At 53.4% G+C, this 17,726-nt stretch overlaps 1 long non-coding RNA gene across 2 annotated transcripts; it reads right to left on the bottom strand.

Annotated features, from left to right (window-relative positions):
• Positions 1 to 13,861: 13,861 nt before the first annotated feature.
• On the bottom strand, positions 13,862 to 17,502 carry LOC309826479. Of its 2 annotated transcripts, none has more exons than XR_014297108.1 (3): positions 16,920 to 17,502; positions 14,424 to 14,506; positions 13,862 to 14,087 (listed from the first exon to the last, which is right to left on the bottom strand). It is a non-coding gene; the product is annotated as an uncharacterized lncRNA (long non-coding RNA). The 2 variants fall into 2 exon arrangements; XR_014297109.1 differs by having other exon boundaries at positions 13,862 to 14,080.
• Between the last annotated feature and the right edge of the window lie 224 nt (positions 17,503 to 17,726).

Raw genomic sequence — 17,726 nt, 5'->3', positions numbered from 1 at the left:
GACCCGGGAGCTCTCCGGGCTGGGCAGGCGGCGAGGGCGTCCTCTTCGCGAGCTGCCAGAGAAGCACGCCCGGGATCCCGGCAGGCAGAGGCCTGCTGGGGTCCCGCGGGGACTGGGGCGCACACTCAGGCTGCTCTGGAGGGCGCTCGGCTCCCGGGGCCTGCGCTCGCCCGCTCGCCGGAGCTCTCCGCCTCACCCGGCACGGTCTCTGGTGCCGGCCGCCCGAACTGCTTTATAAGGCACGGGCAGCTGCTTTGATCCGCCCACGTCAGCGCGCCGAAACCCCACCGGGTGGCTCCGGCCTCGCGCGGGGGCCGGGGGCGGGGTCCCCGCGGCTGCCACGCACCCGCGGCGCCAGCGGCACGAGAGGACGTCGCACCCTGTTGAGTTACAAAGAGGAGACTTACTAACTATAACTATAGCTGGTGTGTACTGAGCGTGCGGGCTGTGAACCTACTGCGCGCCTGGGGCGCTCGGGGGCCCAGGTGGGGAAGGTTTCTAAACCTCGCAGCAAGCCCCGCGAGGATCCTCAACCCCGTCTGGTTTGACAGAGGCGGAAGCCACAGCTCAGAGGGAAGTCGGCCTTAGGTCTCATTCTGGAGCCCGGGCATCACTAGGTGTTGGTCTTGCAGCTCGGTTACTATAAGCATTGTGCGTCCGGAGAGCTGCCTTGGCGTCCCAGTCCGACCTTCGCCGGGTCACCTCTCCAGACCTCTGGTTCCAATTCTGGGAACTCTCAGCAAAGAAAGGAGGTGCGAGAGCTCTGCGCTGTGAGGCGGCTATAAACCTTAGGCACCAAGGAGGCAGGTGTCCCATCAATGGGATGACCGTTGGGGAGTCTTCTGGGCACCTTGTCCGGGTCCCTAGGGGACCACCAGCTGAGGACCGGGTTTCAGAAGCTAAAGCACACTAAGGTGCTTCTTGTGTGGTGTAGACCTAGCCTGGGGTTGGGGCTGGGGCTGTGTTTCTGGGGCAACTTCTCTGGGACCAGTTGAGTGCCCACACCTCCCACGCCCACCTTGGCCCTTCCTGGCTGACAATACTCCCCTCCCGTTTCTAACTGTTGGGTCAGGTACTGTGGTTTCCTTGACTTCTGTCTTCCCCACACCCCACCCCAGGGGCCTCAATCCCAAGAATGATCTAGTTCATTAGCAGAAGGGAAAACAGATTTAATGAAAAGAGGCTTCTTTCAGGCCCCCCCAAGACACCCTAACTCTATTCCCTGTTCTTTGCAACTGCCTGTGAAGTGGCACCCACAGGCTGTCCTAACCTGGCTACAGATGCCTTCACATACATCACACACATCTGAGCCCACAGAACCCACCGCAGGCTCTCAGCCATGCAAGTGGCAAGCAGCCAGTTCCCCTTGCACACAGGACTGGGACTTATCACCCCACAGATGGTCACAAACACATTCAGTAGGTACTTGGACATACTACTTGCCCACATGCACATACAAGTTGAACGGCCATACGCATCTAGATGAGGCCGAACACGCAGACTTTCCCCAGCCGGTTCACGCACAAACACACCTGTTTCCATGCACACAGGGAGGACACACACAGCTTCCAAGCAACACCAGTGCACATATACTCCTGCTTATAGTCGCAGAAATGTCTTTGCGAACACATGCTGGGACACCCTCATCTCTTCTTCCAGAGCATTGGAGTCCATCCCATTATAAATGCCATGGGAAGGTAGTGGGGCTTTGGGTGGGGTGTGGGATACACTGCTGCTCCACCTAAGAGGCTACCGACGGGGGTCAAAGGAGTGTCTTTAGCTCTCCCATTCCAAGGCACTCTGGCCACCACAGTCAGAGCCGTTCCAGGTGACTTCTGTCCAGTTGGGATGCATTGTCCTCCGGGTCTAGCCCTTTGCTCATTTCAGAGCTAAACCGGTTGCTCCCAAGTATTTGCACAGGCAGTCTTTCAGTCAGAAGTCTTCTGGCTCCCAGCTAGATTAGGTACGGAGAGCAATTTGGAGTCATGCAGACTTGGGCCCCACTGTGCCCAATTCTATCTTTACCTGTGTGATCCTGAGCAAGCTGCTTACACTCCCTGAACCTTAGTTTCCTCATCTATAAAATGGGAAGACTACAGTCCCATCAAATCCTCTATATTCTCCAGGATGGGGATTAGTACCCCATTTCATAGATGTAGAAGTTGAGGCTCAGAACGGAGGTGCTGGCAAGGGTTGGAGCTAATATTTGAACGCAGATCTCTAGGGCTCAGAGTGCACTATAGCTGGTGGCCCCCATTGAAACAGAAGGCAGGAGGATGGTGACTTTGCATTTTCTGGAAAGGAGTTGGGGGAGGCCAGGAGAAGATCCCAGGTCTCCTGAAGCCCAGCCCTGAGCCCTCTGGGACCCTCCCAGCCACTCAGCTCTGTCCTGTGACTCAAGATCCAGGCATCAGCTAGGACTGGGGCCCCTGCCCTGGATGGGGAGGTGGGGGCGAGGGGTGAGCCTGAGGAAGTGGTGGCAAAACCTTGAATTGAGAGTCGAGGGAGACCTGGGCAAGGGTCTGCTCCTCCCTGCACCCCAGTCTCCCCACTTGCATACGCGGGAGTGCTTTACCACCTCAGACATTCTGGGATTCTCCGAGACACTTGGGAGAAGGATTTTTCTCATCTTTAGAACCAACTGATCTTCCCCCCTTCTTCTTCCTCCTGCCTCCTTCTGTCAGGAGCCTCCTCAAAGGCCACTGTGTGTGAGGCCCGTGCTGGCCGCCTGGGCACGAGCTCCCCTTCAGAGGATAGGAGGCTCTGAGGCGGGCAGGTGGGCCAGCTCTTGGCTGCTGTAGATGTTAATACAGTTCCCTTCTCCTCAGTTACCCCGGTGAGTCTGGTCATCTGATCGCCCAGACGTGCTGGGGACTTCCTGTCAGCAGGCTTCTCAGCCCCTGTCTGACTGCCATTGGTACACACCTTTCCACCCCCCACCCCTGTGCACACCCCACCCAGGGGGCACCCAGGAAGGGACATGGCAGTAGGGGAAGCCACACTTCCGTTTCCCATGCTGACCTCTATTGACCCCTTCACCCACCTCAGCTTCCCTCCCTTGGGGCCAAGGCCTTGGTGGAGATGGGTGGGAGCAAATCGGCTATTTCCAGGAGCCCTGGATGGGGGAATGGGTGACCTGGTTACAGGCCTTAACCCCATCAGTGGTTGGCTGTGTGACAGCAGATAATTATTTCGCCCTCTCTGAGCCTGTCACCCCAACTGTAAGTGAGGGGGTTGAACTAGATAACCTCCAAGGGCTTTTTCAGCTCCAGAACCCACGTCTTGGTTCCCCTGACTCTTACCTGTGTTTTAGGATGAACTGTGAACATGGTAGAAACAATGAGACCAAAGGGTGCTGTTTCCAGCAACAGGGTGTTTTTTAGAAAGGCCTTCCTGGGAAAGCAGGTGGACGGTGGGACTGGGCAGAGTAGCCCAGCCCAGGGGTCCCCTGCTCCAGGGGTCGGCAAGCCCTGTGAGGCCATATCCTTCAGGCAAGCAGGGGAGGGGGATCAACTAGTAACATGCGTGTCCTCAGACACCTGGCCTGGCTCTCGATTTTCCTCCTGCACTTACTGTGGCGTGACCCCGGACAAGTCACTCAGCCTCTGTGATCCTTCGTTTCCTCATCTGAAAAATGGGAAAACCATTAAACCACTCCCTCCCAAGGTTCTTGGGAGATAACATCGCACACCTACCGTGTGCCGGGCAGTTCTGCACCTGTGGGCGAGGCAGGCCTTGCTCCGTGGCTGAGGAGTCTGAGCCCGGGCCTGTCCAGTCATCTACGCCAGGTCTGCAAACCCAGGCCTGTGGGCCCCTGAGCCTGTGCCCACTGCTCGGGAGAGGATATTCTCCTCCTCCTCAGTCACCTCGGGGGAGGGGTTGTTCTTTTACAAGGCTCAGGGAGCAGGCTTGGGGGTGGCCAGGGTCAGGCGGCAGGTTTCTATCCTGGGTGCAGGTAACAGCACACCACCTGTCACATCTACTCACGGTGTTACTTCTGAAAGGCCGCTTTCAACCCTCCATTGTTTAATCGCGGTGGCGGCTGCTCAGGAGACAGTGTTTGTGTTTCTCAGGCCTCTTTCAACTCCAAGAGAGAAACCAACCCCAACCAGCTTCAACCTAAGAGAAACCGATTGGTTCGTGCCCCTGGAGGAGAAATCGGGGTGCTGGGGACCTGAAGGGGGAGCTGTACTCCCCGGGAACAGCGGGCCACCCCCATGCCCACAACGTGCTATCTGCAACTCATTTCTAACTCTCGCTGCTCTCTTTGAGGTGATGTGGGCCTCATACCTTCCCCCTGCTATGTAGCCACCAACAGCCCTAGTTCCTTTCCAGGCAGATGAGAGCTTCTGTCTCCCTGGGCCTCTGCATCAGTCCCAGGGAAGGTGGCTGATTGGCTGGCTTGAATCATGTGCCTCCCTTGATCAACAGCTGCTGTCGCCATGGGAGGGGCCCTGGGAATGGCGGGGACAGTGCTGCCCCCAGAATGAGAGGAATGGGAAGCAGTGGGCACCAGGGCCCCTGTGTCTAGGTTGGCAGTGTCTTCTCCAGTTGGGCATCCCCGTCTTTGGTATGAGTACAAGTCAGTGTTTCTGCACTTGGGTCTCACCCTGCACACCCATAGGGCCAGAGACCCACCACACTCAGTGCCCCCGTGGCACATAGAGAGAAGCTGAGGCTGAGAGAGGACAGCCATTTGTCTCACATCACTCTCGCTGGTGCAGGAGACAAGAAAGATTGGGTCTCCTGACACCCAGCCCATAAACCACGCACTGTCACTGTCTGGACATGCCAGTGAGGTAGGTTCTAAATGACACCAATTCCTCTCGTCCCAGGACACACACCCCCCTTCGAAATGTGACTCCAGGCAGAGGTGAAGGCTATTTCTCCACGCCTTGATCTGGGCTGGTCTCATGACTTGCTGATCTCCTTGAGTCAATGTGGCATGTGACAGAAGTGATGCCATGCGTGTTCTGGAACCCAGGCTTCAGGGACCCTGCAGCTTCTGCTCTCACCCCCATGGAGCCCAGCTCAGCCACCCCCAGAAGCCCAGGCTGGACTATAAATGCAGAGAGAGGCCCTCACGCCACGTGGAGAGGGCCCAGCCGGCCCAGCCGGAACCCAGGCCTGGCTGACCCACCAGCCAAGTGCAGCCTCACAAGGGAGCCCACAGTGAGATGGGCAGATCTGCCCTGTCAGCCCATAGAATCAGGAGAATCAATCCGTTGTTCTTTTTGGCCACTAAATCTTGACATGGTTTGTTATGTAGCAAGAGATAACTTAAGCAGCCGGGCTTACATAGTGAAAAGACGGAAAATATGCATTTGTCTAAAGTGACTTCAGAATCTCAGAGTTGGGCCACTCACCCTCTTAGATCCCCGAATTCTGTCCACCGCAGCCTCTGTACGTGTCTCCACCGCTCTGGGAGCAGCATCAGTCAGCCACCAGCTCTGTCTCGCCCATGCTGCATCCCTGGTACTCCATCACGGCCAGTGAACACTGGTTCTTCCAAAATTGCCAAAGGAATGAGTGAATCCCTCACTCAGCCTCTGCTTGCACACCCAGAGGGAAGGGAGCTCCCTCCCTCCAGGGCAGCCTCTTCCATTATGAGACGACTCTGCCTGGGAGAAGGTCCTCCTTCATCTAGGGGAGAGATCTATGACTCCTCCCACGGCCCTGGCTCTCTCCCTGGGTCCCCTCTTCTACATGACAGGCTTGGGTACTTCACAATGGTCCCTGGAATTTGCAAAGCAGCACAACCTCCCTTAATAGCAAGTATTTTCATGTACATGGGACCCTGGCCACAACTGTAACCTTGAGGGAAGTGTTTCCACCAGGGCCTAAAACAAGCATGGGTTCTGGAAGCCCACAGTTGGGGGTTTCGACCCCTACCCCACCTCTGTATGGCCTTGGAAAAGATGATTCCTGTCTCTGAGCCTCAGTTTTCTCATCTGGAAAATCGGAGTGGTGAAATTTACCACGTAGGGTTGCTGTGGAGCTTAAGGAGATGATATATGTAAAATGCTCTGTATGTAATCAGTTCTTGATAAAGGTTAGTTCCTTTTCTGCCAGGTACATAAACAGTTCCAGATGGGAGCTGATCTGTACTTAACATTCATGTCTATATAAATAATGTGCAGGTGGGGGAGGAATTGTCAGGTGGCCGGGGATGGGGGAGGGCCTTCTCAGCAGGAAGAACAGCTTGAGCAAAGACAAGAGGGAGAAGTTTGGTTTCAGGGAAGGGTAAGTGGGGGGGCTCTGTGCTGCTGGCATCAAGGGCGACAGGAGGGGAAAATGACTGGGGAGGAGACAGGCCCATGCCCGGGAGGGCCCCGAATGCTGGGCTAAAGGGCATGGGCTTTGCCAAGGGGACCTGGAGGAGGTCTGGAGCTGGGAGGGTGAGGTCAGGTGTGGGATTCAACCTGGGCTGCTCTGGGGGTGGATCGGGAGGGTAGGGTAGGGGAGACAGAGTTCCTGGGAGCTGAGAGGGGAAAGTTGGGGTGGGGGTGGGAGTGGCTTAGGCCCATCGTGGGGAGGGAGAGCCTGGCCACTCAGTGTGGGCACAGGACGCAGGGCCCTTGACCCTGTGGCCTGGTGCCTCTACTCTTGCATCTTTGGGGTTAGGCTCTATTGGGAAGAGCGCCTTTTCAGTCTAGGGACAGGCTGTGAGGGAGGCCAGAGGAGGAGACCCGAGCCAGATCCGCAACCAGAGGGATGCAGGGCAGACCAGATAGGGGACTAATCTTACCCATTTATCTGCTGGGGACACAGAGAAGTCCCTTTCAAGGTCTGCTTGCTCATTGTATGAACCATCCTTAGCCTCCCAGCTGGGCTTTACAGTTTTCTAAGCCCTGCCACAATGATGGGCTCCTTTGAGACTTGCAACTGCCTTGGGAGGGAAGGGAAGAAAGCTGGGCAGAGATGATTAGCTCTATTTTAAGGTGGGGAAAACTAGGCCCAGAGAGGGGAAGTGACTTGCCCAAGAGCACACAGCAAATGTATGGCAGAGCTGGGCTGGAACCCAGACCTTCTGCTTCCCACTGCATCCTAGCCTCTTTCCACAGCACGGAGGGACTGGCTGGGCAAGACATTCTCACTTACCTGCTCTGGGTGAAGAGTGAGGGGAGCCAGAGAGAGGTTGACAGCTGTCAGCAGACAACACTTAACCCGAACTGACAATTTAATTGTGAAAATGTGGACGAGGTACAGTTATGTGTAAGGAAGTCCAGACGGTCTGGGCCCCGGGGGAGCCTCGGCCAGCACCCCAGTTGCCAGGGAAACAGAGAGGGTTGGGGATGATGTCAGTAGATTTGAGGCTAAGGTATGGGGGATGGGCTACCCAGCCACCTCTTTGGGACCAGATGGGGGGGCCTGGCCACAGGCTGTCGTCCTCACGGTTAACTCTTTCTCTTACAGATGGGGCAAAAGGGAGCTCCGGAGCGGGGTCGTGACTTGCCCAAGGTGACACAGGGAGTCAGTGACCATGTCCATTCACCCAGCAGGCTGCAGGCGTCTTGAGCACAAGGCCCGGTTAGAGTCATCTGTGAGTCTCTGTGCCCTGCCCTGGGCCTTGCACACAGCAGACCCCAACTCTGCAGCAAAGGCTGCTTGATCCCTTTACAAAATGGGGATGTAGGCCACTTCAGGAGGCGGCACTCGTTGAGTTCATAGTAGGCTTAGATGGGGAAGAACCCTGAGCAGTCACCCATAGCAGCGCTGTCTGATTCAGGGGACACTAAGCTGAGAAAGGGTACGTCAACAGCCCAAGGTCACCAGCAGATTGGGGCAGCACTGACATGACCCTGAGTCATGCCCCACAGGGCAATCCTTACCCAAGGAGGAGTGGTCCGTCCCACACCACCCCCTCAGCTCTGGGCCAGGGATCTGGACCTTGGGAAGCCCCTATTATCTGAAGCATTTTCTCAGAATCCCCAGCTTCTGACCAGAGACTAAATATCAACCCACCCAAAGCATCGATAATGATGGTAATAACAGGCCTTAGTGCAGCCCCTACAGTGTGCCAGGCTCTGGGCGATCACTCTATGCTTCTTATCTCAAATATTTATATCAATAATTCTCTGGGCTGGGAATTACTCTTCTCCCTTTGTAGTTCAGAAAACAGAGGCTGGGAGCTGGGGGTGGGAGGAGTGTCACTTGCCTACCTGGACACAGCCAGAAAGTGAAAAGCTGGGACTTGCACCTCACGACACTCTGCATCTAAAAACTGTGATTGCCTTCTAGCCCCCATCCCACTTCTCACGGTAAAAGCACCCCTTCCCTTCTATCCCCAACTTTCTGAGGTTTTGGTGGGGCTACGGGTCACAGAGCCCAGGCCTCTGCTAGAGGGCCTGACCTTTTGGAGAATTCCATCTTCTGATCCACATAATATGACCCAACTGGACCAAACAGAGCTGTTTCCCTCAGCTTGCATCCATGGGTTCTGGGGGACCGCAGTTGGATCCCCTTTGGGATGCAAGCTCTAAAGGTGTGATCCTCAGAGCTTCCAGCAGCAGCAGCCCTATTCCCTGCCCCGTAAAGGAGGTGACAAGGAGGGAGGAAGAGAAGAAACAGGCAGGGGTGTGGGGAGGTCGGTTGAGTCCCCAGCACTCCCCTGTCCCTCCCAGTTATGTGGGCCGGTGAATCCATGTTCCTCAGGCTCATTGGATCCGGGTCTCTATTTAGACCCTTGCATCTGGAGCCGTCCTGACTATCAGCCCTGCAATGTGCCGCAGAGTCCTGTGCTGCTGCTACGGGAGGTACAGGATGAATAAAGTTTCTTGTCCTCCAGGAACTAACAGTCTGGCCAGGGAGCTGGGTGGGCATAGTTCTGGGTTCTATCCCTGTTCTGTCTCAAATTTACTCTGTGATCCGTTCCCTCTCTGGGCCACAATTTTCCCATCTTTAACGCAGGGTCGGGGGTAGATGTTGGGTTCAATGTTCTGCAAGATCCCCTACAGATCTACACAACTACTTTTTTTTTAAGAAAACAATTTGAGGTATAATTCACATACCATACATTCACTCTTTTAAAGTGTACAGTTCAGTGGTTTTTACTATATTCACAGATTTGTCCAACCATCGCCACTTTCTAATTTCAGAACCTTTCCATCACCCCCAAAAGAAATCCTATACCTATCAGTCCCCATTCCATCTACCACGTCAGCCCCTAGCAACTGCTAATTTCCTATGGATTTTTGGACATTTCAAGTTCAAGTTCATCCATGTTGTCGCATGTATCAGTGCTTCGCTTCTTCTTAAAATGGATAGTATTCCATCGCATGGATATACCCCATTCTGTTTGTCCATTCATCAGTTAATGGAGATTTGGGTTGTTTCCACTTTTTGGCTATTATAAATAATGCTGCTGTGCGTATTCATGTACAAGCTTTGTATGAAATATATGCTTTCAATTTGTGCGTGTGTGTGTGTGTGTGCGTGTGTGTGTATAGGAGTTCAGTTGCTGGATCATATGTAGCTCTGTATGACTTTTGAGGAATTGCTAAACTGTTTTCCACAGTGGCTGCACCATTTTACATTTCTACCAGCAATGTGTGAAGGTTCCAATTTCTCCACATCCTCGCCAGCACTTGCTGTTTTCTATCTTTTTTATTTTTGTCCATCCTAGTGGGTGTGAAGTGGTATCTCATTGTGGCTGTGATTTGAATTTCCCTAATGGCTAATGACATTGAGCATCTTTTAATGTGCTTATTGGCCACTTGTATATCTGCTTTGGAGAAATGTTTATTCAAATCTTTTGTCCATTTAAAAAATTGGGTTATCTGTTTTTTTATTGTTGAGTTGTAGGAGTTTTTAATACATACTGGATACTATATCCTTACCAGATACAGTGTTTGCAAATATTTGCTCTCATTATGTGGACTGTCTTTTCCCTTTCTTGATAGTGTCCTTTGAAGTACAAAGTTTGTCATTTTTATGAAATACAATTTCTCTATTTTTTTTCCCTTTGGTTGCTTGTGCTTTTGGTGTCATATCTAAGAAATCACTGTCTTATCCAAGGCCACGGAGACTTACACCTGTGTATTCTTCTAAGGGTTTTCTAGCTTTAGCTCTCACATTTAGATCTTTGATCCATTTTGAGTTAATCTTTGTAAATGGTATGTGGTAGGGGTGCAACTTCATGTTTTTGTATGTGGATATCTAGTTGTCCCAGCATTTCTTATTAAAAAGACTATTCATTCTCCATTGAATTGTCTTGGCTCCCTTGTCAAAACTCAATTGACCGTAAATGTATGGGTTTACTTACACAATTACCTTTCAAGTGACATCTAGGAAGTAAGTTACAGTAGGGTCCGCATAGTCACAACTATGTGACAGGTAGTGTGTCAGAGGGAGGAGAACAAGCGGGAAATTTGGATCGCTGCAGACCTGGGTTTCAATTCCAGATCTACTGGAACCCCAGGCAAACTATTTTATGTGTTTTTTAATAAACAGTATTACACTGTATTATTCTTGTTGTAAAAAATACCAACATCTGAATGTTCCTGAGCCTTGGTTTCCCCCTCTGTCATGTTTCAGCCCCAGAGCTGGTGTAAGTCCCCACATGAGAGGGAGGGAGCAGAAGGGTATTGCAGGCGGGGTCAGGGGCATAAGCAATGGCTTGGAGGCTGGAAAGTGCAGGGTGTGATGTGGGGAACCATGAGAGGTCTGTAGGCCTTGGGGGCTTGGTGGGGGTGAGTGTTGAAAGGATGCCTCTCTTTCAGTTGGTGAAAAAACAAGAGTCTGGTGCCTGCATCACAGCATAGCTCAGAAGACGCCTCCCATGTCCCCCTCGAGAGCGCTATGGCCGAGAGGCCCAGCCGTGACACCCAGCCACACTTCCCAGCCACAGGGCTAGAAGTGAGCAGGCTGCACGTGTCGTGAGGCTCTTGGCTCCATTCCAGTCTGGGTTTGGTGGGGTTGTGCTAGGAGAGGAAGGTGATTGGGGTCCAGCGGGAGGGCTTTGGTTTCTTGCTTTGTGGTTAAGTGAGCAAAATATGCAGAAGGTCAGGGAGGAGAAAGTACAAAAGGAAAGTAAGAGGAAACTACCATTTGCTGAGCACCTACTGCTTCCAGGAAGGACTCTGATGAACTTAATCTCAGCTCACAACCACCCAGAGAAGCAGGAGTTAGGAGGAGCCTGTCCATTTCATAGAACCCGAAACTGGCTCAGAGGAGGATGCATTTGCCCAGGATCACACAGCCGGCAGGTGACAGAGCTAGGACTTGTACCTCATTCCATCCGTCCTGAAGCACAGGCTTTTCTGGCAATGCCAGGCTACGCTGGAGAAGGAAGAGAAAAAGAGGAGGAGAGGCCCAGCAGAAGGAGAGAGTCACACTGAGGGGAAAATAAAGAGAGGCAAAAATAAAAATCAAGAGTGGAAAGAGCGTGAGGCCGCAGCCGAGGCCTGAAGCGCGTCCTCGGGGAGTAGCCGAGGGCGGGGACGACAGAAAGCGGCTCACGGAACCTGGAGCCAAGAGCCCTGCTTGGCCTGAGAACTGGCAAAGCTCTCACCTCAAGATACTGAAGAGGGGGAGGCTGGCATGGGGGCAGCAGGGTCTGCCCGGGAGGAGGGCAGCGGGGCCGGATGGCCAGGGGCTGCCAAGCAGGGCCCTTCACACACCATCCAGCTCAAATCACCGCTGCAGCCGCGTGGGCTGGCAGGCCCTCGCCCCCGACATGCAAAGCAGGAGGCCTGGAGGTGGGAGCAATGACCAGGCCTTCCTGAACACTGGTTGATCTTGGGACAAACTCCGTAATGTGACCCGTAAATAAGGTGGCTTCGTAGTTTATTGTTCGAGCAGGGACACTCCGAAGTGAGTGGGGACAATGGGCACAAATGGATACTGGTGGCCTCCAGCCTCCAAGGCCCTGCATGGTCGGGCCCAGCGTGCTCCTGCTGCAGCTGCCCCCAGCTCTCTGCGCCTCCTCCCGGGCCTTCCTCTGCGGACACTTAGGGCCTCGGCATTGTCTGCAACAGCCCGCCCCACGCCATCCCCGTCTCCACGCCTCTTCATTGTTCCTACTTGCCCCCAGAACCCAGCTCAAGCCACACCAGTGCCCTTGGTGAGCAGCCCAATACATTATGTGCTTTTCCTCCACGGCTCCAATCACAATCACAAGAATCCAAGAAATTCATAATTGCGCGTTTGATCGTTTTAAAGTCTGTCTCCTTTCCTAAGGACTTGCACTAGGAAGGCGAAACTGAGGGATTGGGTCTGACTTGCCCACTGTTGTATCCTGAACACCCAGCCAAAGGACCCAGTGTGTAAATTAATAAAGCAACTCCCAGGGCCCCCGTATGGCCACATGAACCCCTTGTATTTGGGGGTTCTTTCCTATCCAAGGAAAGGAAAGGAAGGAGCTAGTCCTAAAGAAAAGAACTTCTTGGGCACACTGTGCACTTCTGATTTCTTCCACAGGCTCTGAGCTCCTTCAGGGAGAGATTCATTCCTTTCTTGTCTCTTCCCCAGTTTCTACTCTAGTTTTGGACCTGGACAAGGGGCTCAAGTTGGACTTTCTGATGAGTGATGGCAATGTGAATATCACCGTGGTGGATCACAGAAAGACTGAACTGGGAGGAACCTTAGAGATCATGAGATAACATGCAAATGCTGAGTCCAGGCCCCAGGGTACCATAGGCACAAAAATTGTTAGTGTCTCTTCTTTTAGAGGTCATCTTGTCCAACCAACCACCTGTTTTTTTTTTTTTTTAGTGTACCATTCAGTGGTTTTAGTATGTTCACAAAGTTGTGCAATCATCACTACTATCTAATTCAACAATATTTTCACCACCCGAAAAAGAAACCCCATACCCAATAGCATTCATGCCTCCCTTTCTCCTCCCCTCAGCCCCTGGCTACCACCAGGCATCTTTTTTTTTAAAATATTTATTTATTTACTTTGGCTGCGCCGGTCTTAGTTGTGGCACGCAGGATCTTCATTGCGGCACGCAGGATCTTTAGTTGCAGCACGCAAACTCTTAGTTATGGCATATGGCCTCTAGTCCCCAATCAGGGATCAAACCCGGGCCCCCTGCAATGGGAGCACGGAGTCTTAGCCACTGGGCCACCAAGGAAGTCCCCAGCCATCTTATTTTAAAGACAAGGAAACTGAGGTCCAGAGAGGGCAGTGCCTTATCTAATGTCACATCGTCAGCCAGCAGCAGAGCCAGGCCTCCTGACACCCAGTCTACTGCATGTCTGAGCTCTCTCTGGGGGCCTCCAGTGTTCTTTGGTGACTGACATGAAAGAGCTGTTTAGCCCATTAAGTTGAGGCTAACAGGTAAGATGAGACTGGACCATCTGTAGTTATGCCCTTGACCCTTGAGAGCCTGCCTGTGCCCAGGATAGAGCTGAGGGCTGTTGAGGGGCGGAAGACACACCTAGAAATCATTTCCAACTGGTACCTTGCTTCCTACAATAGCCAGTGTCCTTTCATAGCTGGGGATGCCTTCTCCCAAGCGACCACACTGCCTCCTTTCACTTCCTTCAGCCCTCCCCAAAGGCCCCCTTCTCACGGAGGCCCACCCTGACCACCCTGTTGAAAAGTGCAAACAGGCTCACCCCGCCCTGCTGGAAGTCTAGCCTCCTTCCAGGTAGACGTTCCCTCCATAGCACTTATCTCCATCTATCCGACAAACTGTATCCTTCATTTCGTTATCTGGTTACTGTCTGTCTTCCCTACTAGAATGTCAGCTCTGTGAGGGCAGGGATTTTGTCTGCTTGGCGCACTGCTCTACCCCAGCTCACAGAATAGTGCCTGTTACCTAGAAGCTTTTCACAAATATTGGTTGAGTGAGTGCATGACAAAATGAACGGTTAGCTCTTATTGCATTTAATTCTTATCAGCAATAGTCAGGGGAGGGGTTATTATGCTTGTTTCATAGATGTGTCTTCATCCACCTCAGGTTGCTCTAACAAAATACCATAGATTGGGTGGCTTAAACAACGGGCATTTATTTCTCACAGTCCTGGAGGCTGGGAAGTCCAAGATCAAGGTGCTGGCTGATCCGTTCTTGGTGCAAGCCCTCTTCCCAGCTTGCAGACGGCTGCCATCTCACTGTGTGTTCACGTGACCTCGCTGTGAACTCGGCAGGAGAGAGAGAGAGAGAAAGAGATCGAACTGGTCTCTCTTCCTCTTCTTATAAAGGCACTAAGCCTGTTGTGAGGGCTCTACTCTCATGTCCTCATCTAACCCTAATTAACTCCCAAAGGCCCCACCCCCAAATACCATCACACTTGGGGGTAGGTTTTCAACATAGGAATTTTGGGGGGGGGGACACAAACCTCCAGTCTATAACAGATGGCAAGCTGAGGTCCAGAGAGGTCATCTGGGAGGGTCACTATTGTCCTTCTCAGCCCTTCCTGTCAGGGGAGCCTGGATTAGGGTCAAGGTGGGCATGAGGAAGCAGGGGCTAACTTACCAGGACCCCCGAAAGTTGAGTCAGCCTGTGAACCCAGCCTCTACATCTTCCTGCAGTAATGTAGCAGCTTCCACATTCCATGCCTTAGCCAAAATGCAAAAAGAAAGAAAAGAAAAAGGCAGTGCTATATTTTAAAATGGATTTAGCTTTGTGAGTTTCAACATGGGAGACTGCTGTCCATGACGTCATGGGCCCTGAGGCCCTGTGGGCATCGCTACTGACACTTCACGTGGTAGGCTGGGCCCTGGGTCCACACGTTCCTCTTGCCAGAGCTGTGTGAGCCCGAGGGCAGGCAGCGGCTCCATCTACAAGCCTGGGCCAGACCCGCTGAACCAGGATGGAGGCCGGATGGAGCCAGGCACTGGGCAGGCAGGGGACACACTCCAGTAACAGCCCAGTGCAGCTTCTCGCTCCGTGCCGTTCAGAGGTCTTTGAGGTCCACCTCTCGTGGTATCCGCGGCAGCCCTGGGGCACACAGAGGGTCAACACTCTGCTCTGTGTCTTCCCGTGGGGGAGCAGAGTGCAGAGTGCTGTGCTGTCCTGCTCCGTCACACAGCTGGGGAGTGCTGGCCTGGCCCATCACTAGGGGAGCTCGAACCCTGCCCTCTGATTCTAAATGCTACGAGGAGAGGGCATGGTCCTTGCCCAAGAGCAGCCGACAGACTGAGACTGTGGGGAAACCGCTTGGTCAGGTCCAAGTCTTCATTTTACAGCAGAAGAAACTGAGAGGGCAGGGACTGGCCCAAGGTCACAGAGTCGATCTACAAGCCAGGCAGGCCTGGCTACAGGCTCTGGATTCCTGGCTGGGAGCATTTCCGACTATATCTGCACTTAAACAGTTCCATTTGGGCGGAAGAGACACCAGGCCTTTCCAGAATCCGGCCTAAGGCTGGCTTCCAGGATCTGCTGTCAAGGCTTAGTCCTCAGGGAACAGCTGCTGGCAAAAGGAGGTGAGGTATTGATTATGGCTGGGGGTGGGGAAGTGCGGCTGAGACCCGGCGGGAGAGAAGGGATGGGGAAGGGTGGTGGAAGTTTCTCCGAGAGACAAACCAAAGATATATTCATTTTTGCTTTTCCTTATCTGTAATTCTCTAATTTTTCTGCAGTTCTAGAATTCATTTTTCATATTTGAAAGTGAGAAACTATTTAGTTGGGAATGGTCTGGAAATCCAGGGTCGCCTCATTCCTGACCGACTGTGTGAACTTGGGCGGTCCCCCACCTCTCTCTGGGCCGGTCTTGGAAATGCTGGGAATAAGGTTGCCCCATGAGAAGTAAATGAATCCAAAGGCTCCCTGGCTCAGGACACAGCTCTCCAGCCTGGTCATCAGAGCTCTTCACCTGTCCAAAGGAAGAACGCAGCAACCCAGGAGTGAGGCAGCCAGAGAAAAGCCAAGGTTCAGAGAAGCCCACTTTGGTCGTGTGCCCATCCATCCAGCACGGTCCAGAGGTAGGCGTTATCTGAAGGCCGTGCCCATCCCAGTCCCCACAGAGGGCCTCTCGGTTCCGAGTGGAGACGGTTCGTCAGGCTTCACACCAAGGTCTGCATGAACTGCTCGCTGCCCCAGCCCTCCTCGCTCTTTGCTTGGGTTCTAGGCCCACCAGGCAATGGCTCCCCAGAGACCTGGCTCCCAGGAGGGAAGGAGACCGGGGAGGGGACAAGAGTGTTCCTGTCAGTAGAAAGGGAGATGGCCTGGTGTCAGTTATAATAGCGTTGGGAGGAGGCAGCGATCTTGAGTGACATGGTTAGGGCCAGCTGTCCGACCTCTCTGGGTGTCTTGAGGAAGGTCAATGTCAGGACAGACAGACGAGGGCCAGACTCTGGGCTGGTCAATCACCTGGGACCTGTGTAGTGTTTCGAACACTGCCTGGTATAAAATAAGGAGCTAATAAAAATTGCTGAGTGAAAGTTAGCTGTGGCCTGTCTGGACGGCTGGGTGGAGTGGTGGGTCCACAAAGGGAAGGGTGCTTTGATCCCGGCCACCTGCCCAGCTGGAGGCCTTGTCTCTCTGAGGCTCGGCTCACACCATCTCTGCCACCCATGAGCACCTGGCTGACTGTTCTGAAATGTGGGATCACTTTCTGGTCTTCCCATCCCAGCTCCCCTCTGATGTCCAGGCCAGGGAGGGATCATGGCTCTCCAGTCTCTGAATTATGTCCCCACCCACCACCTGTCACTTACCTCCCACCAGCAGTGGGCTAAACCTCAGAGGCCGGGAATTCTAGGTCAGCCTGGGAGCCCGCAATGTCAGGGCTGGAAGGCCTTCAGTGTGTACCTTGTCTACCCCTCTTCCAATGGAGGCATGGGGAAACTGAGGCCCAAAGAGGGAAAGGACCCCCTCCCACCCCCATCTTCAGTTTGCATAGTCTGGGAGCCCGTGGCTGGGCTGGAGCTTGGCGCAAGCCCGGTGCTTTTTCCCAGCCTCCTCTGTTCTCCACAGGTCCCCAGAGGCCGCTCCGGAGACTATGCTCCCCCGCCTTCTGTGGCCACACCTCACCTGGTCTTCGTTTGCTCCATCCTCCATGGCTCTGTCTGGGATAATTCTCTCCAAGCGGGGTCAGCCCCCTGGGAGCAGGCAGCTAACGAGCTTCAGATGTCCAGGCCAAACTGCTCACGGAAGGCGGATGCTGAGATGCTCGCGCTGATTAAGGACACCGGCCAGTGGTGGTGGCTCAGAGAGGTCACCTCCTCTTCCCTTCACAGGGTACTTAACTCCCAACTTGGAAGCAGCAGGTGCCAGTGTTTCACCCCAGAAACCCTGGCCGGGGTGTCTGTTTCAAGGAAGTCTGGAAAAGGGCAGGGAGGCTGAAGGACAAAGGCATTTTGATTGTTGGGGAATTTATATCTTTTTCTTTCAAAGCTTTTCTGGGTCCAGAGCTGGTCTTTCCCCTGAGGTAGCAGCAGGGATGGGAAGGGAGGTGGGCAAGCTGCTTGTTGATGACCAGCTCTGTGCATGCTGCGGGCTGAGCACAAATGTCATCTTCTCCAACCCTCACAGGAACCCTGTAAGGTTAGGACTGCCATCATCCACTTTACAATGAGAAAAGGTGATCTAAAGATCAGAGAGGTGAGGCAATTTGTCCAAGGTCACACAGCCTCTGAATGGCCAAATGAGGTTTTCAGCTCACCTCTGTCAGAGTCTACACTCTTCCCTACAGCAAACTGATGTTTCCAGAAGACCAAGGTGGTATATTATGGTCTCAAAACTGCATGAATGGTGAGGACCTGTGGGCTGCACTGGGGTTCCAGATACTGAGGCTGCCTTTGCAGCTGACTCACTCCTCGATCTTGACAGGGCAGCAGA

The sequence above is a fragment of the Grampus griseus genome, assembly GCF_964374135.1.
Source record: "Grampus griseus genome assembly, chromosome: 8".
In the NCBI taxonomy this organism is placed as follows: domain Eukaryota; kingdom Metazoa; phylum Chordata; class Mammalia; order Artiodactyla; family Delphinidae; genus Grampus; species Grampus griseus.
This window is presented reverse-complemented; position numbering and strand designations above follow the sequence as displayed.